Source organism: Oryctolagus cuniculus, chromosome 15 (genome assembly GCF_051225735.1).
Source record: "Oryctolagus cuniculus isolate XC-2025 breed Fujian yellow rabbit chromosome 15, ASM5122573v1, whole genome shotgun sequence".
In the NCBI taxonomy this organism is placed as follows: domain Eukaryota; kingdom Metazoa; phylum Chordata; class Mammalia; order Lagomorpha; family Leporidae; genus Oryctolagus; species Oryctolagus cuniculus.
Window position 1 is genome coordinate 94,790,424 of NC_142881.1, and position 23,976 is coordinate 94,814,399.

The following is a 23,976-nucleotide window of genomic DNA, read 5'->3' on the forward strand; positions in this document are numbered from 1 at the left end:
GAAATATCATGTTTTCTCAGGTTTCTGAAGCTTTCTTCCTAGAAAACTCGCATGTGTGGAGGATTTGACTCCAGGTGGAACCAATTAGCGTTTGCCAGCAGAAAACAAAAAGGGTCCTGCTAAAATGCATTCAAAACCTTAATGTCCATAGAGAAAATCCAGAAAACACAAACACACACAGAGGCTGTAGCAAGATCTGGGATTGAGATAGCGACAAATCATCAGATAGTTTGGTTTTCATCCAGGAGTATCTGGACAAATTGTTGTGGATTTCGGGTGAAATTTAACCAAAAATCACCGTGAAAGTGGTTTTGGAGAAAAGCACAATCTTCCTGTTTGGCAAATGTATCCAATGTCATGTTTACAGAAAGAAATATCATGTTTTCTCAGGTTTCTGAAGCTTTCTTCCTAGAAAACTCGAATGTGTGGAGTATTTGACTCCAGGTGGAACCAATTAGCGTTTGCCAGCAGAAAACAAAAAGGGTCCTGCTAAAATGCATTCAAAAACTTAAAGTCCATAGAGAATATCCATAGAAAACAAACACACACAGAGGCTGTAGAAAGATCTGGGATTGAGATAGCTACAAATCACCAGATAGTTTTGTTTTCATCCAGGAGTATCTGGACAAATTGTTGTGGATTTCGGGTGAAATTTAACCAAAAATCACCGTGAAAGTGGTTTTGGAGAAAAGCACAATCTTCCTGTTCGGCAAATGTATCCAATGTCATGTTTACAGAAAGAAATATCATGTTTTCTCAGGTTTCTGAAGCTTTCTTCCTAGAAAACTCGAATGTGTGGAGTATTTGACTCCAGGTGGAACCATTTAGCATTTGCCAGTAGAAAACAAAAAGGGTCCTGCTAAAATGCATTCAAAAACTTAAAGTCCATAGAGAATATCCAGAGAAAACAAACACACACAGAGGCTGTAGCAAGATCTGGGATTGAGATAGCTACAAATCACCAGATAGTTTTGTTTTCATCCAGGAGTATCTGGACAAATTGTTGTGGATTTCGGGTGAAATTTAACCAAAAATCACCGTGAAAGTGGTTTTGGAGAAAAGCACAATCTTCCTGTTCGGCAAATGTATCCAATGTCATGTTTACAGAAAGAAATATCATGTTTTCTCAGGTTTCTGAAGCTTTCTTCCTAGAAAACTCGAATGTGTGGAGGATTTGACTCCAGGTGGAACCAATTAGCGTTTGCCAGCAGAAAACAAAAAGGGTCCTGCTAAAATGCATTCAAAACCTTAAAGTCCATAGAGAATATCCAGAAAACACAAACACACACAGAGGCTGTAGCAAGATCTGGGATTGAGATAGCTACAAATCACCAGATAGTTTTGTTTTCATCCAGGAGTATCTGGACAAATTGTTGTGGATTTCGGGTGAAATTTAACCAAAAATCACCGTGAAAGTGGTTTTGGAGGAAAGCACAATCTTCCTGTTCTGCAAATGCATCCAATGTCATGTTTACAGAAAGAAATATCATGTTTTCTCAGGTTTCTGAAGCTTTCTTCCTAGAAAACTCGAATGTGTGGAGTATTTGACTCCAGGTGGAACCAATTAGCGTTTGCCAGCAGAAAACAAAAAGGGTCCTGCTAAAATGCATTCAAAACCTTAAAGTCTATAGAGAATATCCAGAAAACACAAACACACACAGAGGCTGTAGCAAGATCTGGGATTGAGATAGCGACAAATCACCAGATAGTTTGGTTTTCATCCAGGAGTATCTGGACAAATTGTTGTGGATTTCGGGTGAAATTTAACCAAAAATCACCGTGAAAGTGGTTTTGGAGAAAAGCATAATCTTCCTGTTCGGCAAATGTATCCAATGTCATGTTTACAGAAAGAAATATCATGTTTTCTCAGGTTTCTGAAGCTTTCTTCCTAGAAAACTCGCATGTGTGGAGGATTTGAGTCCAGGTGGAACCAATTAGCGTTTGCCAGCAGAAAACAAAAAGGGTCCTGCTAAAATGCATTCAAAACCTTAAAGTCCATAGAGAATATCCAGAAAACACAAACACACAGAGAGGCTGTAGCAAGATCTGGGATTGAGATAGCTACAAATCACCAGATAGTTTTGTTTTCATCCAGGAGTATCGGGACAAATTGTTGTGGATTTCGGGTGAAATTTAACCAAAAATCTCTGTGATAATGGTTTTGGAGAAAAGCACAATCTTCCTGTTCGGCAAATGTATCCAATGTCATGTTTACAGAAAGAAATATCATGTTTTCTCAGGTTTCTGAAGCTTTCTTCCTAGAAAACTCGCATGTGTGGAGGATTTGACTCCAGGTGGAACCAATTAGCGTTTGCCAGCAGAAAACAAAAAGGGTCCTGCTAAAATGCATTCAAAACGTTAAAGTCCATAGAGAATATCCAGAAAACACAAACACACACAGGTTGTAGCAAGATCTGGGATTGAGATAGCTACAAATCACCAGATAGTTTGGTTTTCATCCAGGAGTATCTGGACAAATTGTTGTGGATTTCGGGTGAAATTTAACCAAAAATCACCGTGAAAGTGGTTTTGGAGAAAAGCACAATCTTCCTGTTCGGCAAATGTATCCAATGTCATGTTTACAGAAAGAAATATCATGTTTTCTCAGGTTTCTGAAGCTTTCTTCCTAGAAAACTCGAATGTGTGGAGGATTTGAGTCCAGGGGGAACCAATTAGCGTTTGCCAGCAGAAAACAAAAAGGGTCCTGCTAAAATGCATTCAAAACCTTAAAGTCCATAGAGAATATCCAGAGAACACAAACACACACAGAGGCTGTATCAAGATCTGGGATTGAGATAGCTACAAATCACCAGATAGTTTGGTTTTCATCCAGGAGTATCGGGACAAATTGTTGTGGATTTCGGGTGAAATTTAACCAAAAATCACCGTGATAATGGTTTTGGAGGAAAGCACAATCTTCCTGTTCGGCAAATGTATCCAATGTCATGTTTACAGAAAGAAATATCATGTTTTCTCAGGTTTCTGAAGCTTTCTTCCTAGAAAACTCGAATGTGTGGAATATTTGACTCCAGGTGGAACCAATTAGCGTTTGCCAGCAGAAAACAAAAAGGGTCCTGCTAAAATGCATTCAAAACCTTAAAGTCCATAGAGAATATCCAGAAAACAAAAACACACACAGAGGCTGTAGCAAGATTTGGGATTGAGATACTTACAAATCACCAGATAGTTTTGTTTTCATCCAGGAGTATCTGGACAAATTGTTGTGGATTTCGGGTGAAATTTAACCAAAAATCATCGTGAAAGTGGTTTTGGAGAAAAGCACAATCTTCCTGTTCGGCAAATGTATCCAATGTCATGTTTACAGAAAGAAATATCATGTTTTCTCAGGTTTCTGAAGCTTTCTTCCTAGAAAACTCGCATGTGTGGAGGATTTGACTCCAGGTGGAACCAATTAGCGTTTGCCAGCAGAAAACAAAAAGGGTCCTGCTAAAATGCATTCAAAACCTTAAAGTCCATAGAGAATATCCAGAAAACACAAACACACAGAGAGGCTGTAGCAAGATCTGGGATTGAGATAGCTACAAATCACCAGATAGTTTTGTTTTCATCCAGGAGTATCTGGACAAATTGTTGTGGATTTCGGGTGAAATTTAACCAAAAATCATCGTGAAAGTGGTTTTGGAGAAAAGCACAATCTTCCTGTTTGGCAAATGTATCCAATGTCATGTTTACAGAAAGAAATATCATGTTTTCTCAGGTTTCTGAAGCTTTCTTCCTAGAAAACTCGCATGTGTGGAGGATTTGACTCCAGGTGGAACCAATTAGCGTTTGCCAGCAGAAAACAAAAAGGGTCCTGCTAAAATGCATTCAAAACCTTAAAGTCCATAGAGAATATCCAGAAAACACAAACACACACAGAGGCTGTAGCAAGATCTGGGATTGAGATAGCTACAAATCACCAGATAGTTTTGTTTTCATCCAGGAGTATCTGGACAAATTGTTGTGGATTTCGGGTGAAATTTAACCAAAAATCACCGTGAAAGTGGTTTTGGAGAAAAGCACAATCTTCCTGTTCGGCAAATGTATCCAATGTCATGTTTACAGAAAGAAATATCATGTTTTCTCAGGTTTCTGAAGCTTTCTTCCTAGAAAACTCGAATGTGTGGAGGATTTGACCCCATTTGGAACCAGTTTGCCTTTGCCAGCAGAAAACAAAAAGGGTCCTGCTAAAATGCATTCAAAACCTTAAAGTCCATAGAGAATATCCAGAGAAAACAAACACACACAGAGGCTGTAGAAAGATCTGGGATTGAGATAGCTACAAATCACCAGATAGTTTTGTTTTCATCCAGGAGTATCTGGACAAATTGTTGTGGATTTCGGGTGAAATTTAAGCAAAAATCACCGTGAAAGTGGTTTTGGAGAAAAGCACAATCTTCCTGTTCGGCAAATGTATCCAATGTCATGTTTACAGAAAGAAATATCATGTTTTCTCAGGTTTCTGAAGCTTTCTTCCTAGAAAACTCGAATGTGTGGAGGATTTGACTTCCGGTGGAACCAATTAGCGTTTGCCAGCAGAAAACAAAAAGGGTCCTGCTAAAATGCATTCAAAACCTTAAAGTCCATAGAGAATATCCAGAAAACACAAACACACACAGAGGCTGTAGCAAGATCTGGGATTGAGATAGCGACAAATCACCAGATAGTTTGGTTTTCATCCAGGAGTATCTGGACAAATTGTTGTGGATTTCGGGTGAAATTTAACCAAAAATCACCGTGAAAGCGGTTTTGGAGAAAAGCACAATCTTCCTGTTCGGCAAATGTATCCAATGTCATGTTTACAAATACAAATATCATGTTTTCTCAGGTTTCTGAAGCTTTCTTCCTAGAAAACTCGAATGTGTGGAGGATTTGAGTCCAGGTGGAACCAATTAGCGTTTGCCAGCAGAAAACAAAAAGGGTCCTGCTAAAATGCATTCAAAACGTTAAAGTCCATAGAGAATATCCAGAAAAGACAAACACACACAGGTTGTAGCAAGATCTGGGATTGAGATAGCTACAAATCACCAGATAGTTTGGTTTTCATCCAGGAGTATCTGGACAAATTGTTGTGGATTTCGGGTGAAATTTAAGCAAAAATCACCGTGCAAGTGGTTTTGGAGAAAAGCACAATCTTCCTGTTCGGCAAATGTATCCAATGTCATGTTTACAGAAAGAAATATCATGTTTTCTCAGGTTTCTGAAGCTTTCTTCCTAGAAAACTCGAATGTGTGGAGGATTTGAGTCCAGGGGGAACCAATTAGCGTTTGCCAGCAGAAAACAAAAAGGGTCCTGCTAAAATGCATTCAAAACCTTAAAGTCCATAGAGAATATCCAGAGAACACAAACACACACAGAGGCTGTATCAAGATCTGGGATTGAGATAGCTACAAATCACCAGATAGTTTGGTTTTCATCCAGGAGTATCGGGACAAATTGTTGTGGATTTCGGGTGAAATTTAACCAAAAATCACCGTGATAATGGTTTTGGAGGAAAGCACAATCTTCCTGTTCGGCAAATGTATCCAATGTCATGTTTACAGAAAGAAATATCATGTTTTCTCAGGTTTCTGAAGCTTTCTTCCTAGAAAACTCGAATGTGTGGAATATTTGACTCCAGGTGGAACCAATTAGCGTTTGCCAGCAGAAAACAAAAAGGGTCCTGCTAAAATGCATTCAAAACCTTAAAGTCCATAGAGAATATCCAGAAAACAAAAACACACACAGAGGCTGTAGCAAGATTTGGGATTGAGATACTTACAAATCACCAGATAGTTTTGTTTTCATCCAGGAGTATCTGGACAAATTGTTGTGGATTTTGGGTGAAATTTAACCAAAAATCATCGTGAAAGTGGTTTTGGAGAAAAGCACAATCTTCCTGTTTGGCAAATGTATCCAATGTCATGTTTACAGAAAGAAATATCATGTTTTCTCAGGTTTCTGAAGCTTTCTTCCTAGAAAACTCGCATGTGTGGAGGATTTGACTCCAGGTGGAACCAATTAGCATTTGCCAGCAGAAAACAAAAAGGGTCCTGCTAAAATGCATTCAAAACCTTAAAGTCCATAGAGAATATCCAGAAAACACAAACACACAGAGAGGCTGTAGCAAGATCTGGGATTGAGATAGCTACAAATCACCAGATAGTTTTGTTTTCATCCAGGAGTATCTGGACAAATTGTTGTGGATTTCGGGTGAAATTTAACCAATAATCACCGTGAAAGTGGTTTTGGAGAAAAGCACAATCTTCCTGTTCGGCAAATGTATCCAATGTCATGTTTACAGAAAGAAATATCATGTTTTCTCAGGTTTCTGAAGCTTTCTTCCTAGAAAACTCGAATGTGTGGAGGATTTGAGTCCAGGTGGAACCAATTAGCGTTTGCCAGCAGAAAACAAAAAGGGTCCTGCTAAAATGCATTCAAAACCTTAAAGTCCATAGAGAATATCCAGAAAACACAAACACACACAGAGGCTGTAGCAAGATCTGGCATTGAGATAGCTACAAATCACCAGATAGTTTTGTTTTCATCCAGGAGTATCTGGACAAATTGTTGTGGATTTCGGGTGAAATTTAACCAAAAATCACCGTGAAAGTGGTTTTGGAGAAAAGCACAATCTTCCTGTTCGGGAAATGCATCCAATGTCATGTTTACAGAAAGAAATATCATGTTTTCTCAGGTTTCTGAAGCTTTCTTCCTAGAAAACTCGCATGTGTGGAGGATTTGAGTCCAGGTGGAACCAATTAGCGTTTGCCAGCAGAAAACAAAAAGGGTCCTGCTAAAATGCATTCAAAACCTTAAACTCCATAGAGAATATCCAGAAAACACAAACACACACAGAGGCTGTAGCAAGATCTGGGATTGAGATAGCTACAAATCACCAGATAGTTTTGTTTTCATCCAGGAGTATCTGGACAAATTGTTGTGGATTTCGGGTGAAATTTAACCAAAAATCACCGTGATAATGGTTTTGGAGGAAAGCACAATCTTCCTGTTCGGCAAATGTATCCAATGTCATGTTTACAGAAAGAAATATCATGTTTTCTCAGGTTTCTGAAGCTTTCTTCCTAGAAAACTCGAATGTGTGGAGTATTTGACTCCAGGTGGAACCAATTAGCGTTTGCCAGCAGAAAACAAAAAGGGTCCTGCTAAAATGCATTCAAAACCTTAAAGTCCATAGAGAATATCCAGAAAACACAAACACACACAGAGGCTGTAGCAAGATTTGGGATTGAGATACTTACAAATCACCAGATAGTTTGGTTTTCATCCAGGAGTATCTGGACAAATTGTTGTGGATTTCGGGTGAAATTTAACCAAAAATCACCGTGAAAGTGGTTTTGGAGAAAAGCACAATCTTCCTGTTCGGGAAATGCATCCAATGTCATGTTTACAGAAAGAAATATCATGTTTTCTCAGGTTTCTGAAGCTTTCTTCCTAGAAAACTCGCATGTGTGGAGGATTTGACTCCAGGTGGAACCAATTAGCGTTTGCCAGCAGAAAACAAAAAGGGTCCTGCTAAAATGCATTCAAAAACTTAAAGTCCATAGAGAATATCCAGAGAAAACAAACACACACAGAGGCTGTAGAAAGATCTGGGATTGAGATAGCTACAAATCACCAGATAGTTTTGTTTTCATCCAGGAGTATCTGGACAAATTGTTGTGGATTTCGGGTGAAATTTAACCAAAAATCACCGTGAAAGTGGTTTTGGAGAAAAGCACAATCTTCCTGTTCGGCAAATGTATCCAATGTCATGTTTACAGAAAGAAATATCATGTTTTCTCAGGTTTCTGAAGCTTTCTTCCTAGAAAACTCGAATGTGTGGAGGATTTGAGTCCAGGTGGAACCAATTAGCGTTTGCCAGCAGAAAACAAAAAGGGTCCTGCTAAAATGCATTCAAAACCTTAAAGTCCATAGAGAATATCCAGAGAACACAAACACACACAGAGGCTGTAGCAAGATCTGGGATTGAGATAGCTACAAATCACCAGATAGTTTGGTTTTCATCCAGGAGTATCTGGACAAATTGTTGTGGATTTCGGGTGAAATTTAACCAAAAATCACCGTGAAAGTGGTTTTGGAGGAAAGCACAATCTTCCTGTTCTGCAAATGCATCCAATGTCATGTTTACAGAAAGAAATATCATGTTTTCTCAGGTTTCTGAAGCTTTCTTCCTAGAAAACTCGCATGTGTGGAGTATTTGACTCCAGGTGGAACCAATTAGCGTTTGCCAGCAGAAAACAAAAAGGGTCCTGCTAAAATGCATTCAAAACCTTAAAGTCCAAAGAGAATATCCAGAAAACACAAACACACACAGAGGCTGTAGCAAGATCTGGGATTGAGATAGCTAGAAATCACCAGATAGTTTGGTTTTCATCCAGGAGTATCTGGAAAAATTGTTGTGGATTTCGGGTGAAATTTAACCAAAAATCACCGTGAAAGTGGTTTTGGAGAAAAGCACAATCTTCCTGTTCGGCAAATGTATCCAATGTCATGTTTACAGAAAGAAATATCATGTTTTCTCAGGTTTCTGAAGCTTTCTTCCTAGAAAACTCGAATGTGTGGAGGATTTGAGTCCAGGTGGAACCAATTAGCGTTTGCCAGCAGAAAACAAAAAGGGTCCTGCTAAAATGCATTCAAAACCTTAAAGTCCATAGAGAATATCCAGAAAACACAAACACACAGAGAGGCTGTAGCAAGATCTGGGATTGAGATAGCTACAAATCACCAGATAGTTTGGTTTTCATCCAGGAGTATCTGGACAAATTGTTGTGGATTTCGGGTGAAATTTAACCAAAAATCACCGTGAAAGTGGTTTTGGAGAAAAGCACAATCTTCCTGTTCGGCAAATGTATCCAATGTCATGTTTACAGAAAGAAATATCATGTTTTCTCAGGTTTCTGAAGCTTTCTTCCTAGAAAACTCGCATGTGTGGAGGATTTGACTCCAGGTGGAACCAATTAGCGTTTGCCAGCAGAAAACAAAAAGGGTCCTGCTAAAATGCATTCAAAACCTTAAAGTCCATAGAGAATATCCAGAAAACACAAACACACAGAGAGGCTGTAGCAAGATCTGGGATTGAGATAGCTACAAATCACCAGATAGTTTTGTTTTCATCCAGGAGTATCTGGAAAAATTGTTGTGGATTTCGGGTGAAATTTAACCAAAAATCACCGTGAAAGTGGTTTTGGAGAAAAGCACAATCTTCCTGTTCGGCAAATGTATCCAATGTCATGTTTACAGAAAGAAATATCATGTTTTCTCAGGTTTCTGAAGCTTTCTTCCTAGAAAACTCGAATGTGTGGAGGATTTGAGTCCAGGTGGAACCAATTAGCGTTTGCCAGCAGAAAACAAAAAGGGTCCTGCTAAAATGCATTCAAAACCTTAAAGTCCATAGAGAATATCCAGAAAACACAAACACACACAGAGTCTGTAGCAAGATCTGGCATTGAGATAGCTACAAATCACCAGATAGTTTTGTTTTCATCCAGGAGTATCTGGACAAATTGTTGTGGATTTCGGGTGAAATTTAACCAAAAATCACCGTGAAAGTGGTTTTGGAGAAAAGCACAATCTTCCTGTTCGGGAAATGCATCCAATGTCATGTTTACAGAAAGAAATATCATGTTTTCTCAGGTTTCTGAAGCTTTCTTCCTAGAAAACTCGCATGTGTGGAGGATTTGACTCCAGGTGGAACCAATTAGCGTTTGCCAGCAGAAAACAAAAAGGGTCCTGCTAAAATGCATTCAAAACCTTAAACTCCATAGAGAATATCCAGAAAACACAAACACACACAGAGGCTGTATCATGATCTGGGATTGAGATAGCTACAAATCACCAGATAGTTTGGTTTTCATCCAGGAGTATCTGGACAAATTGTTGTGGATTTCGGGTGAAATTTAACCAAAAATCACCGTGATAATGGTTTTGGAGGAAAGCACAATCTTCCTGTTCGGCAAATGTATCCAATGTCATGTTTACAGAAAGAAATATCATGTTTTCTCAGGTTTCTGACGCTTTCTTCCTAGAAAACTCGAATGTGTGGAGTATTTGACTCCAGGTGGAACCAATTAGCGTTTGCCAGCAGAAAACAAAAAGGGTCCTGCTAAAATGCATTCAAAACCTTAAAGTCCATAGAGAATATCCAGAAAACACAAACACACACAGAGGCTGTAGCAAGATCTGGGATTGAGATAGCTACAAATCACCAGATAGTTTTGTTTTCATCCAGGAGTATCTGGACAAATTGTTGTGGATTTCGGGTGAAATTTAACCAAAAATCACCGTGAAAGTGGTTTTGGAGAAAAGCACAATCTTCCTGTTCGGGAAATGCATCCAATGTCATGTTTACAGAAAGAAATATCATGTTTTCTCAGGTTTCTGAAGCTTTCTTCCTAGAAAACTCGCATGTGTGGAGGATTTGACTCCAGGTGGAACCAATTAGCGTTTGCCAGCAGAAAACAAAAAGGGTCCTGCTAAAATGCATTCAAAACCTTAAAGTCCATAGAGAATATCCAGAGAAAACAAACACACAGAGAGGCTGTAGCAAGATCTGGGATTGAGATAGCTACAAATCACCAGATAGTTTGGTTTTCATCCAGGAGTATCTGGACAAATTGTTGTGGATTTCGGGTGAAATTTAACCAAAAATCACCGTGAAAGTGGTTTTGGAGAAAAGCACAATCTTCCTGTTCGGCAAATGTATCCAATGTCATGTTTACAGAAAGAAATATCATGTTTTCTCAGGTTTCTGAAGCTTTCTTCCTAGAAAACTCGAATGTGTGGAGGATTTGAGTCCAGGTGGAACCAATTAGCGTTTGCCAGCAGAAAACAAAAAGGGTCCTGCTAAAATGCATTCAAAACCTTAAAGTCCATAGAGAATATCCAGAAAACACAAACACACACAGGTTGTAGCAAGATCTGGGATTGAGATAGCTACAAATCACCAGATAGTTTGGTTTTCATCCAGGAGTATCTGGACAAATTGTTGTGGATTTCGGGTGAAATTTAAGCAAAAATCACCGTGCAAGTGGTTTTGGAGAAAAGCACAATCTTCCTGTTCGGCAAATGTATCCAATGTCATGTTTACAGAAAGAAATATCATGTTTTCTCAGGTTTCTGGAGCTTTCTTCCTAGAAAACTCGAATGTGTGGAGGATTTGACTCCAGGTGGAACCAATTAGCGTTTGCCAGCAGAAAACAAAAAGGGTCCTGCTAAAATGCATTCAAAACCTTAAAGTCCATAGAGAATATCCAGAAAACACAAACACACACAGAGGCTGTAGCAAGATCTGGGATTGAGATAGCTACAAATCACCAGATAGTTTTGTTTTCATCCAGGAGTATCTGGACAAATTGTTGTAGTTTTGAAGTGACATTTAAACAAAAAATCACCGTGAAAGTGGTTTTGGAGAAAAGCACAATCTTCCTATTCGGCAAACGTATCCAATGTCATTTTATAGAAAGAAATATCATGTTTTCTCAGGTTTCTGGAGCTTTCTTCCTAGAAAACTCGAATGTGTAGAGTATTTGACTCCAGGTCGAAGCAATTAGCGTTTGCCAGCAGAAAACAAAAGCGGTCCTTCTAAAATGCATGCAAAATCTAAAAGCCCATAGAGAATGTCCAGAAAACACAAACACACACAGAGGCTGTAGCAAGATCTGGGATTGAGATAGCTACAAATCACCAGATAGTTTTCTTTTCATCCAGGAGTACCTGGAAAAATTGTTGTAGTTTTGAAGTGAAATTTAAACAAAAATCACCGTGAAAGTGGTTTTGGAGAAAAGCACAATCTTTCTGTTCGGCAAATGTATCCAGTGTCATGTTTACAGAAAGAAATATCATGTTTTCTCAGGTTTCTGAAGCTTTCTTCCTAGAAAACTCGAATGTGTGGAGGATTTGAGTCCAGGTGGAACCAATTAGCGTTTGCCAGCAGAAAACAAAAAGGGTCCTGCTAAAATGCATTCAAAACCTTAAAGTCCATAGAGAATATCCAGAAAACACAAACACACACAGAGGCTGTAGCAAGATCTGGGATTGAGATACTTACAAATCACCAGATAGTTTTGTTTTCATCCAGGAGTATCTGGACAAATTGTTGTGGATTTCGGGTGAAATTTAACCAAAAATCACCGTGAAAGTGGTTTTGGAGGAAAGCACAATCTTCCTGTTCTGCAAATGCATCCAATGTCATGTTTACAGAAAGAAATATCATGTTTTCTCAGGTTTCTGAAGCTTTCTTCCTAGAAAACTCGCATGTGTGGAGTATTTGACTCCAGGTGGAACCAATTAGCGTTTGCCAGCAGAAAACAAAAAGGGTCCTGCTAAAATGCATTCAAAACCTTAAAGTCCATAGAGAATATCCAGAAAACACAAACACACAGAGAGGCTATAGCAAGATCTGGGGTTGAGATAGCTACAAATCACCAGATAGTTTGGTTTTCATCCAGGAGTATCTGGACAAATTGTTGTGGATTTCGGGTGAAATTTAACCAAAAATCACCGTGAAAGTGGTTTTGGAGAAAAGCACAATCTTCCTGTTCGGCAAATGTATCCAATGTCATGTTTACAGAAAGAAATATCATGTTTTCTCAGGTTTCTGAAGCTTTCTTCCTAGAAAACTCGCATGTGTGGAGGATTTGACTCCAGGTGGAACCAATTAGCGTTTGCCAGCAGAAAACAAAAAGGGTCCTGCTAAAATGCATTCAAAACCTTAAAGTCCATAGAGAATATCCAGAAAACACAAACACACACAGGTTGTAGCAAGATCTGGGATTGAGATAGCTACAAATCACCAGATAGTTTGGTTTTCATCCAGGAGTATCTGGACAAATTGTTGTGGATTTCGGGTGAAATTTAAGCAAAAATCACCGTGCAAGTGGTTTTGGAGAAAAGCACAATCTTCCTGTTCGGCAAATGTATCCAATGTCATGTTTACACAAAGAAATATCATGTTTTCTCAGGTTTCTGAAGCTTTCTTCCTAGAAAACTCGAATGTGTGGAGGATTTGAGTCCAGGTGGAACCAATTAGCGTTTGCCAGCAGAAAACAAAAAGGGTCCTGCTAAAATGCATTCAAAACCTTAAAGTCCATAGAGAATATCCAGAGAACACAAACACACACAGAGGCTGTAGCAAGATCTGGGATTGAGATAGCTACAAATCACCAGATAGTTTTGTTTTCATCCAGGAGTATCGGGACCAATTGTTGTGGATTTCGGGTGAAATTTAACCAAAAATCACCGTGATAATGGTTTTGGAGGAAAGCACAATCTTCCTGTTCGGCAAATGTATCCAATGTCATGTTTACAGAAAGAAATATCATGTTTTCTCAGGTTTCTGAAGCTTTCTTCCTAGAAAACTCGAATGTGTGGAATATTTGACTCCAGGTGGAACCAATTAGCGTTTGCCAGCAGAAAACAAAAAGGGTCCTGCTAAAATGCATTCAAAACCGTAAAGTCCATAGAGAATATCCAGAAAACACAAACACACACAGAGGCTGTAGCAAGATCTGGGATTGAGATAGCTACAAATCACCAGATAGTTTTGTTTTCATCCAGGAGTATCTGGACCAATTGTTGTTGTTTTGAAGTGAAATTTAAACAAAAATCACCGTGAAAGTGGTTTTGGAGAAAAGCACAATCTTTCTGTTCAGCAAATGTATCCAATGTCATGTTTACAAATACAAATATCATGTTTTCTCAGGTTTCTGGAGCTTTCATCCTAGAAAACTCGAATGTGTGGAGGATTTGACTCCAGGTGGAACCAATTAGCATTTGCCAGCAGAAAACAAAAAGGGTCTTGCTAAAATGCATTCAAAACCATAAAGTCCATAGAGAATATCCAGAAAACACAAACACACACAGAAGCTGCAGCAAGATCTGGGATTGAGATAGCTACAAATCACCAGATAGTTTTGTTTTCATCCAGGAGTATCTGGACAAATTGTTGTAGTTTTGAAGTGAAATTTAAACAAAAAATCACCGTGAAAGTGGTTTTGGGGAAAAGCACAATCTTCCTGTTCGGCAAATGTATCCAATGTCATGTTTACAGAAAGAAATATCATGTTTTCTCAGGTTTCTGTAGCTTTCTTCCTAGAAAACTCGAATGTGTGGAGCATTTTACTCCAGGTGGAACCAATTAGCGTTTGCCAGCAGAAAACAAAAAGGGTCCTGCTAAAATGCATTCAAAACCTTAAAGTCCATAGAGAATATCCAGTAAACACAAACACACACAGAGGCTGTAGCAAGATCTGGGATTGAGATAGCTACAAATCACCAGATAGTTTTATTTTCATCCAGGAGTATCTGGACCAATTGTTGTAGTTTTGAAGTGAAATTTTAACAAACAGTCACCGTGAAAGTGGTTTTGGAGAAAAGCACAATCTTTCTGTTCAGCAAATGTATCCAATGTCATGTTTACAAATACAAATACCATGTTTTCTCAGGTTTCTGGAGCTTTCTTCCTAGAAAACTCAAATGTGTGGAGCATTTTACTCCAGGTGGAACCAATTAGCGTTTGCCAGCAGAAAACAAAAAGGGTCCTGCTAAAATGCATACAAAACCTTAAGGTCCATAGAGAATATCCAGAAAACACAAACACACACAGAGGCTGTAGCAAGATCTGGGATTGAGATAGCTACAAATCACCAGATAGTTTGGTTTTCATCCAGGAGTATCTGGACAAATTGTTGTGGATTTCGGGTGAAATTTAACCAAAAATCACCGTGAAAGTGGTTTTGGAGAAAAGCACAATCTTCCTGTTCGGCAAATGTATCCAATGTCATGTTTACAGAAAGAAATATCATGTTTTCTCAGGTTTCTGAAGCTTTCTTCCTAGAAAACTCGCATGTGTGGAGGATTTGACTCCAGGTGGAACCAATTAGCGTTTGCCAGCAGAAAACAAAAAGGGTCCTGCTAAAATGCATTCGAAACCTTGAAGTCCATAGAGAATATCCAGAAAACACAAACACACACAGAGGCTGTAGCAAGATCTGGGATTGAGATAGCTACAAATCACCAGATAGTTTTGTTTTCATCCAGGAGTATCTGGACAAATTGTTGTAGTTTTGAAGTGAAATTTTAACAAACAATCACCGTGAAAGTGGTTTTGGAGAAAAGCACAATCTTCCTGTTCGGCAAATGCATCCAATGTCATGTTTACAGAAAGAAATATCATGTTTTCTCAGGTTTCTGTAGCTTTCTTCCTAGAAAACTCGCATGTGTGGAGTATTTGACTCCAGGTGGAACCAATTAGCGTTTGCCAGCAGAAAACAAAAAGGGTCCTGCTAAAATGCATTCAAAACCTTAAAGTCTATAGAGAATATCCAGAAAACACAAACACACACAGAGGCTGTAGGAAGATCTGGGATTGAGATAGCTACAAATCACCAGATAGTTTTGTTTTCATCCAGGAGTATCTGGACCAATTGTTGTTGTTTTGAAGGGAAATTTAAGCAAAAATGACCGTGAAAGTGGTTTTGGAGAAAAACACAATCTTTCTGTTCAGCAAATGTATCCAATGTCATGTTTACAGAAAGAAATATCATGTTTTCTCAGGTTTCTGAAGCTTTCTTCCTAGAAAACTTGAATGTGTGGAGTATTTGACTCCAGGTGGAACCAATTAGCGTTTGCCAGCAGAAAACAAAAAGGGTCTTGCTAAAATGCATTCAAAACCTTAAAGTCCATAGAGAATATCCAGAAACACAAACACACACAGAGGCTGTAGCAAGATCTGGGATTGAGATAGCTACAAATCACCAGATAGTTTGGTTTTCATCCAGGAGTATCTGGACAAATTGTTGTAGTTTTGAAGTGAAATTTTAACAAACAATCACCGTGAAAGTGGTTTTGGAGAAAAGCACAATCTTCCTGTTCGGCAAATGTATCCAATGTCATGTTTACAAGTACAAATATCATGTTTTCTCAGATTTCTGTAGCTTTCTTCCTAGAAAACTCGAATGTGTGGAGTATTTGACTCCAGGTGGAACCAATTAGCGTTTGCCAGCAGAAAACAAAAAGGGTCCTGCTAAAATGCATTCAAAACCGTAAAGTCCATAGAGAATATCCAGAAAACACAAACACACACAGAGGCTGTAGCAAGATCTGGGATTGAGATAGCTACAAATCACCAGATAGTTTTGTTTTCATCCAGGAGTATCTGGACCAATTGTTGTTGTTTTGAAGTGAAATTTAAACAAAAATCACCGTGAAAGTGGTTTTGGAGAAAAGCACAATCTTTCTGTTCAGCAAATGTATCCAATGTCATGTTTACAAATACAAATATCATGTTTTCTCAGGTTTCTGGAGCTTTCATCCTAGAAAACTCGAATGTGTGGAGGATTTGACTCCAGGTGGAACCAATTAGCATTTGCCAGCAGAAAACAAAAAGGGTCTTGCTAAAATGCATTCAAAACCATAAAGTCCATAGAGAATATCCAGAAAACACAAACACACACAGAGGCTGTAGCAAGATCTGGGATTGAGATAGCTACAAATCACCAGATAGTTTGGTTTTCATCCAGGAGTATCTGGACAAATTGTTGTGGATTTCGGGTGAAATTTAAACAAAAAATCACCGTGAAAGTGGTTTTGGGGAAAAGCACAATCTTCCTGTTCGGCAAATGTATCCAATGTCATGTTTACAGAAAGAAATATCATGTTTTCTCAGGTTTCTGAAGCTTTCTTCCTAGAAAACTCAAATGTGTGGAGCATTTTACTCCAGGTGGAACCAATTAGCGTTTGCCAGCAGAAAACAAAAAGGGTCCTGCTAAAATGCATTCAAAACCTTAAAGTCCATAGAGAATATCCAGAAAACACAAACACACACAGAGGCTGTAGCAAGATCTGGGATTGAGATAGCTACAAATCACCAGATAGTTTTATTTTCATCCAGGAGTATCTGGACCAATTGTTGTAGTTTTGAAGTGAAATTTTAACAAAAAATCACGGTGAAAGTGGTTTTGGAGAAAAGCACAATCTTTCTGTTCAGCAAATGTATCCAATGTCATGTTTACAAATACAAATATCATGTTTTCTCAGGTTTCTGGAGCTTTCTTCCTAGAAAACTCAAATGTGTGGAGTATTTGACTCCAGGTGGAACCAATTAGCGTTTGCCAGCAGAAAACAAAAAGGGTCCTGCTAAAATGCATTCGAAACCTTGAAGTCCATAGAGAATGTCCAGAAAACACAAACACACACAGAGGCTGTAGCAAGATCTGGGATTGAGATAGCTACAAATCACCAGATAGTTTTGTTTTCATCCAGTAGTATCTGGACAAATTGTTGTAGTTTTGAAGTGAAATTTTAACAAACAATCACCGTGAAAGTGGTTTTGGAGAAAAGCACAATCTTCCTGTTCGGCAAATGCATCCAATGTCATGTTTACAGAAAGAAATATCATGTTTTCTCAGGTTTCTGTAGCTTTCTTCCTAGAAAACTCGCATGTGTGGAGTATTTGACTCCAGGTGGAACCAATTAGCGTTTGCCAGCAGAAAACAAAAAGGGTCCTGCTAAAATGCATTCAAAACCTTAAAGTCTATAGAGAATATCCAGAAAACACAAACACACACAGAGGCTGTAGCAAGATCTGGGATTGAGATAGCTACAAATCACCAGATAGTTTTGTTTTCATCCAGGAGTATCTGGACCAATTGTTGTTGTTTTGAAGGGAAATTTAAGCAAAAATGACCGTGAAAGTGGTTTTGGAGAAAAACACAATCTTTCTGTTCAGCAAATGTATCCAATGTCATGTTTACAGAAAGAAATATCATGTTTTCTCAGGTTTCTGAAGCTTTCTTCCTAGAAAACTCGAATGTGTGGAGGATTTGAGTCCAGGTGGAACCAATTAGCGTTTGCCAGCAGAAAACAAAAAGGGTCCTGCTAAAATGCATTCAAAACCTTAAAGTCCATAGAGAATATCCAGAAAACACAAACACACAGAGAGGCTGTAGCAAGATCTGGGATTGAGATAGCTAGAAATCACCAGATAGTTTGGTTTTCATCCAGGAGTATCTGGACAAATTGTTGTGGATTTCGGGTGAAATTTAACCAAAAATCACCGTGAAAGTGGTTTTGGAGAAAAGCACAATCTTCCTGTTCGGCAAATGTATCCAATGTCATGTTTACAGAAAGAAATATCATGTTTTCTCAGGTTTCTGAAGCTTTCTTCCTAGAAAACTCGAATGTGTGGAGGATTTGAGTCCAGGTGGAACCAATTAGCGTTTGCCAGCAGAAAACAAAAAGGGTCCTGCTAAAATGCATTCAAAACCTTAAAGTCCATAGAGAATATCCAGAAAACACAAACACACACAGGTTGTAGCAAGATCTGGGATTGAGATAGCTACAAATCACCAGATAGTTTTGTTTTCATCCAGGAGTATCTGGACAAATTGTTGTGGATTTCGGGTGAAATTTAAGCAAAAATCACCGTGAAAGTGGTTTTGGAGAAAAGCACAATCTTCCTATTCGGCAAATGTATCCAATGTCATTTTACAGAAAGAAATATCATGTTTTCTCAGGTTTCTGGAGCTTTCTTCCTAGAAAACTCGAATGTGTGGAGTATTTGACTCCAGGTCGAACCAATTAGCGTTTGCCAGCAGAAAACAAAAGCGGTCCTTCTAAAATGCATGCAAAATCTAAAAGTCCATAGAGAATGTCCAGAAAACACAAACACACACAGAGGCTGTAGCAAGATCTGGGATTGAGATAGCTACAAATCAGCAGATAGTTTTCTTTTCATCCAGGGGTATCTGGACAAATTGTTGTAGTTTTGACGTGAAATTTAACCAAAAAATCACCGTGAAAGTGGTTTTGGAGAAAAGCACAATCTTCCTGTTCGGTAAATGCATCCAATGTCATGTTTACAGAAAGAAATATCATGTTTTCTCAGGTTTCTGAAGCTTTCTTCCTAGAAAACTCGCATGTGTGGAGGATTTGACTCCAGGTGGAACCAATTAGCGTTTGCCAGCAGAAAACAAAAAGGGTCCTGCTAAAATGCATTCAAAACCTTAAAGTCCATAGAGAATATCCAGAAAACACAAACACACACAGAGGCTGTAGCAAGATCTGGGATTGAGATAGCTACAAATCACCAGATAGTTTTGTTTTCATCCAGGAGTATCTGGACAAATTGTTGTGGATTTCGGGTGAAATTTAACCAAAAATCACCGTGAAAGTGGTTTTGGAGGAAAGCACAATCTTCCTGTTCTGCAAATGCATCCAATGTCATGTTTACAGAAAGAAATATCATGTTTTCTCAGGTTTCTGAAGCTTTCTTCCTAGAAAACTCGCATGTGTGGAGGATTTGACTCCAGGTGGAACCAATTAGCGTTTGCCAGCAGAAAACAAAAAGGGTCCTGCTAAAATGCATTCAAAACCTTAAAGTCCATAGAGAATATCCAGAAAACACAAACACACACAGAGGTTGTAGCAAGATCTGGGATTGAGATAGCTACAAATCACCAGATAGTTTGGTTTTCATCCAGGAGTATGTGGACAAATTGTTGTGGATTTCGGGTGAAATTTAACCAAAAATCACCGTGAAAGTGGTTTTGGAGAAAAGCACAATCTTCCTGTTCGGCAAATGTATCCAATGTCATGTTTACACAAAGAAATATCATGTTTTCTCAGGTTTCTGAAGCTTTCTTCCTAGAAAACTCGCATGTGTGGAGGATTTGACTCCAGGTGGAACCAATTAGCGTTTGCCAGCAGAAAACAAAAAGGGTCCTGCTAAAATGCATTCAAAACCTTAAAGTCCATAGAGAATATCCAGAAAACACAAACACACAGAGAGGCTGTAGCAAGATCTGGGATTGAGATAGCTACAAATCACCAGATAGTTTTGTTTTCATCCAGGAGTATCTGGACAAATTGTTGTGGATTTCGGGTGAAATTTAACCAAAAATCACCGTGAAAGTGGTTTTGGAGAAAAGCACAATCTTCCTGTTCGGCAAATGTATCCAATGTCATGTTTACAGAAAGAAATATCATGTTTTCTCAGGTTTCTGAAGCTTTCTTCCTAGAAAACTCGAATGTGTGGAGGATTTGACTCCAGGTGGAACCAATTAGCGTTTGCCAGCAGGAAACAAAATGGGTCCTGCTAAAATGCATTCAAAACCTTAAAGTCCATAGAGAATATCCAGAAAACACAAACACACACAGAGGCTGTAGCAAGATCTGGGATTGAGATAGCTACAAATCACCAGATAGTTTTGTTTTCATCCAGGAGTATCTGGACAAATTGTTGTGGATTTCGGGTGAAATTTAACCAAAAATCACCGTGAAAGTGGTTTTGGAGGAAAGCACAATCTTCCTGTTCTGCAAATGCATCCAATGTCATGTTTACAGAAAGAAATATCATGTTTTCTCAGGTTTCTGAAGCTTTCTTCCTAGAAAACTCGCATGTGTGGAGGATTTGACTCCAGGTGGAACCAATTGGCGTTTGCCAGCAGAAAACAAAAAGGGTCCTGCTAAAATGCATTCAAAACCTTAAAGTCCATAGAGAATATCCAGAAAACACAAACACACAGAGAGGCTGTAGCAAGATCTGGGATTGAGATAGCTACAAATCACCAGATAGTTTGGTTTTCATCCAGGAGTATCTGGACAAATTGTTGTGGATTTCGGGTGAAATTTAACCAAAAATCACCGTGAAAGTGGTTTTGGAGAAAAGCACAATCTTCCTGTTCGGCAAATGTATCCAATGTCATGTTTACAGAAAGAAATATCATGTTTTCTCAGGTTTCTGAAGCTTTCTTCCTAGAAAACTCGAATGTGTGGAGGATTTGACTCCAGGTGGAACCAATTAGCGTTTGCCAGCAGAAAACAAAAAGGGTCCTGCTAAAATGCATTCAAAACCTTAAAGTCCATAGAGAATATCTAGAAAACACAAACACACACAGGTTGTAGCAAGATCTGGGATTGAGATAGCTACAAATCACCAGATAGTTTTGTTTTCATCCAGGAGTATCTGGACAAATTGTTGTGGATTTCGGGTGAAATTTAAGCAAAAATCACCGTGAAAGTGGTTTTGGAGAAAAGCACAATCTTCCTATTCGGCAAATGTATCCAATGTCATTTTACAGAAAGAAATATCATGTTTTCTCAGGATTCTGGAGCTTTCTTCCTAGAAAACTCGAATGTGTGGAGTATTTGACTCCAGGTGGAACCAATTAGCGTTTGCCAGCAGAAAACAAAAGCGGTCCTTCTAAAATGCATTCAAAACCATAAAGTCCGTAGAGAATGTCCAGAAAACACAAACACACACAGAGGCTGTAGCAAGATCTGGGATTGAGATAGCTACAAATCACCAGATAGTTTGGTTTTCATCCAGGAGTATCTGGACAAATTGTTGTGGATTTCGGGTGAAATTTAACCAAAAATCACCGTGAAAGTGGTTTTGGAGAAAAGCACAATCTTCCTGTTCGGCAAATGTATCCAATGTCATGTTTACAGAAAGAAATATCATGTTTTCTCAGGTTTCTGAAGCTTTCTTCCTAGAAAACTCGCATGTGTGGAGGATTTGACTCCAGGTGGAACCAATTAGCGTTTGCCAGCAGAAAACAAAAGCGGTCCTTCTAAAATGCATGCAAAATCTAAAAGTCCATAGAGAATGTCCAGAAAACACAAACACACACAGAGGTTGTAGCAAGATCTGGGATTGAGATAGCGACAAATCACCAGATAGTTTTGTTTTCATCCAGGAGTATCTGGACAAATTGTTGTGGATTTCGGGTGAAATTTAACCAAAAATCACCGTGAAAGTGGTTTTGGAGAAAAGCACAATCTTCCTGTTTGGCAAATGTATCCAATGTCATGTTTACAGAAAGAAATATCATGTTTTCTCAGGTTTCTGAAGCTTTCTTCCTAGAAAACTCGCATGTGTGGAGTATTTGACTCCAGGTGGAACCATTTAGCTTTTGACAGCAGAAAACAAAAAGGGTCCTGCTAAAATGCATTCAAAAACTTAAAGTCCATAGAGAATATCCAGAGAAAACAAACACACACAGAGGCTGTAGAAAGATCTGGGATTGAGATAGCTACAAATCACCAGATAGTTTTGTTTTCATCCAGGAGTATCTGGACAAATTGTTGTGGATTTCGGGTGAAATTTAACCAAAAATCACCGTGAAAGTGGTTTTGGAGAAAAGCACAATCTTCCTGTTCGGCAAATGTATCCAATGTCATGTTTACAGAAAGAAATATCATGTTTTCTCAGGTTTCTGAAGCTTTAATCCTAGAAAACTCGAATGTGTGGAGTATTTGACTCCAGGTGGAACCAATTAGCGTTTGCCAGGAGAAAACAAAAAGGGTCCTGCTAAAATGCATTCAAAAACTTAAAGTCCATAGAGAATATCCAGAGAAAACAAACACACACAGAGGCTGTAGCAAGATCTGGGATTGAGATAGCTACAAATCACCAGATAGTTTTGTTTTCATCCAGGAGTATCTGGACAAATTGTTGTGGATTTCGGGTGAAATTTAACCAAAAATCACCGTGCAAGTGGTTTTGGAGAAAAGCACAATCTTCCTGTTCGGCAAATGTATCCAATGTCATGTTTACAGAAAGAAGTATCATGTTTTCTCAGGTTTCTGAAGCTTTCTTCCTAGAAAACTCGCATGTGTGGAGGATTTGACTCCAGGTGGAACCAATTAGCGTTTGCCAGCAGAAAACAAAAAGGGTCCTGCTAAAATGCATTCAAAACCTTAAAGTCCATAGAGAATATCCAGAAAACACAAACACACACAGAGGCTGTAGCAAGATCTGGGATTGAGATAGCTACAAATCACCAGATAGTTTTGTTTTCATCCAGGAGTATCTGGACAAATTGTTGTGGATTTCGGGTGAAATTTAACCAAAAATCACCGTGAAAGTGGTTTTGGAGGAAAGCACAATCTTCCTGTTCTGCAAATGCATCCAATGTCATGTTTACACAAAGAAATATCATGTTTTCTCAGGTTTCTGAAGCTTTCTTCCTAGAAAACTCGAATGTGTGGAGTATTTGACTCCAGGTGGAACCAATTAGCGTTTGCCAGCAGAAAACAAAAAGGGTCCTGCTAAAATGCATTCAAAACCTTAAAGTCTATAGAGAATATCCAGAAAACACAAACACACACAGAGGCTGTAGCAAGATCTGGGATTGAGATAGCGACAAATCACCAGATAGTTTGGTTTTCATCCAGGAGTATCTGGACAAATTGTTGTGGATTTCGGGTGAAATTTAACCAAAAATCACCGTGAAAGTGGTTTTGGAGAAAAGCATAATCTTCCTGTTCGGCAAATGTATCCAATGTCATGTTTACAGAAAGAAATATCATGTTTTCTCAGGTTTCTGAAGCTTTCTTCCTAGAAAACTCGAATGTGTGGAGGATTTGAGTCCAGGTGGAACCAATTAGCGTTTCCCAGCAGAAACAAAAAAGGTTCCTGCTAAAATGCATTCAAAACCTTAAAGTCCATAGAGAATATCCAGAAAACACAAACACACAGAGAGGCTGTAGCAAGATCTGGGATTGAGATAGCTACAAATCACCAGATAGTTTGGTTTTCATCCAGGAGTATCTGGACAAATTGTTGTGGATTTCGGGTGAAATTTAACCAAAAATCTCCGTGATAATGGTTTTGGAGAAAAGCACAATCTTCCTGTTCGGCAAATGTATCCAATGTCATGTTTACAGAAAGAAATATCATGTTTTCTCAGGTTTCTGAAGCTTTCTTCCTAGAAAACTCGCATGTGTGGAGGATTTGACTCCAGGTGGAACCAATTAGCGTTTGCCAGCAGAAAACAAAAAGGGTCCTGCTAAAATGCATTCAAAACCTTAAGGTCCATAGAGAATATCCAGAAAACACAAACACACGCAGGTTGTAGCAAGATCTGGGATTGAGATAGCTACAAATCACCAGATAGTTTGGTTTTCATCCAGGAGTATCTGGACAAATTGTTGTGGATTTCGGGTGAAATTTAAGCAAAAATCACCGTGCAA